The following is a 1943-nucleotide window of genomic DNA, read 5'->3' on the forward strand; positions in this document are numbered from 1 at the left end:
TTATCAATTTCATTGACTTGGGGGCTACAATTAGGTGGGAATAAAGAATAGGGATTTGGACCTGGGTGCTCCTGGCTCAAGGGCCAGTGCTCTGTCCACCACCCAGTCACCCCTACTATTATTACTATTTTATTTTATTTTGGGTCTTTTTTTTCCCTTTATTTGGTTTTTGCAGGGCAGTGGAGTTGGCGTGGCTTGCATGTCATACAACTGGGTGATTGTTGGGTGTATGGGGCCGGATATGGGCTGGGTGCTCCTGGCTCCAGGGCTGGTACTCCATCCACTGCGCCACCTTGCCATACCGACAATTATTACTATTATTTTTTAATTTTAATTTTAATTTTTTCTCTCCCCTTTACCTTATCACTCAAGTAAGTCTATATTTTGGGGGGAAAGGGAGTATTTTGTTTACTCTTAAACAAGAATATTTTATTAATGTATAAAAAACATTATTTGTACAAAATGAGAATAAATAAATATTAAATTAAAAAATAAAAAAGTAAAGATTAACAGTATGAGAGATAGTTGTTATTGTTGTTTGTCCTTCATTCTCAAGGAGGACCAATGACATCATCATCACAAGAATGTTGCCTTGACTTACATGAGAACTGTATTTGAGAGCAATTGAGTTGCTCAAAGTCATCAGCCTTGCTCTAGGAAGGATAAAAATGGCAGTCAAAGGATATTAACTCACCCTTGTACTCCTAAGATCTAACTTACCTACTTATCTTTGGTTTTTAGCATTTTGTGGGGTTTTTTTTAAGGAAATGGGGTTGAGTGACTCGCCCAAGGTCACACAACTAGTGACTGAGGTTCTATTTGAATTCAGGTCCTTCTGACTCCAAGGCCAGTACCCTATCCTTTGAGCCACCTGGCTGCTCCTACCTACTTACCTTTGCTGAGACTCTAATGGGATCAGAATTTAAGAATTCATTGAAGGACAAAGATTGATGATTGATGATATAGAAAAAAATATTTCATGCAAAATTATAACATCTACTTATAATTATTTATTAGAATTCAATAGAACTCTTTGAGAACCAAGACTGCTTTTTGCTGTTTTTTTTTTGTATCCCTAGCACTAAGCATGAAACCTGGTATGTGTTGTAATGTTGTTCAGTCATTTTTTCAATTGTATCTGACCTCTTGTGAACAAATTTGGGGCTTTCTTGGCAAAGATATTGATGGGAATGGTCTTTCATTTCCTTCTCCAGTTCATTTTACAGATGTAGAAACTGAGGCAATCAGGGTTAAGTGACTTTCCAGAGTCAAACAACTAGTAAATGTCTGAAATGAATTGAATTCAGGAAAACCAATCTTCCTGATCCCAAGAGTGGTACTCTATCCACTGTGCCACATAGCTGTCAAATAGTAGGTACTTAATAAATATTTATTGACTGCATTTAAAATGCTTTTGCACAGATGTGAGAAAGAAAATATTTATTATTAAATTTATTTCCTAGCCAGTTGATGTTCCCAGTCCTTGTAGTTAATAACAATGCCATATGCTTTTTGAAGCATGAACTAGAACTAGGTACAAGCAGAAAATACGAAGAACTGAGAAATTAGAGCTGTATGGAGAATAGAGAGGCACTCTGTCCATGAATGGAGCAGAGAGCATAGCAGAATTAAAGATGGGGACTGTAGGACAGTTAGTGGAAAGACCATTAAATTGTGAATCAAGGCTCTGGGTTCTAATCTCAGCTCTACCACTTTGTACCTGTATAACTTTTGGCAAGTCTCTTTACCTCCCCCTCACCAGTTTCTTCATATGTTGGATTAGATCTCAAAAGCTCTTTGAGCTAGAAATCATATCATATAATCATAATCAAGGGATTTGGGGGCTGAAAAGGACTTCAAGGATTATCTAGTCTAAACTTAATGAAAAAGGAATCCTTACTAAATCAAATGGGATAAATGGGCAACTAACCTCTTCTGGAAGA

Source organism: Macrotis lagotis, chromosome 1, assembly GCF_037893015.1.
Source record: "Macrotis lagotis isolate mMagLag1 chromosome 1, bilby.v1.9.chrom.fasta, whole genome shotgun sequence".
Lineage (NCBI taxonomy): Eukaryota > Metazoa > Chordata > Mammalia > Peramelemorphia > Peramelidae > Macrotis > Macrotis lagotis.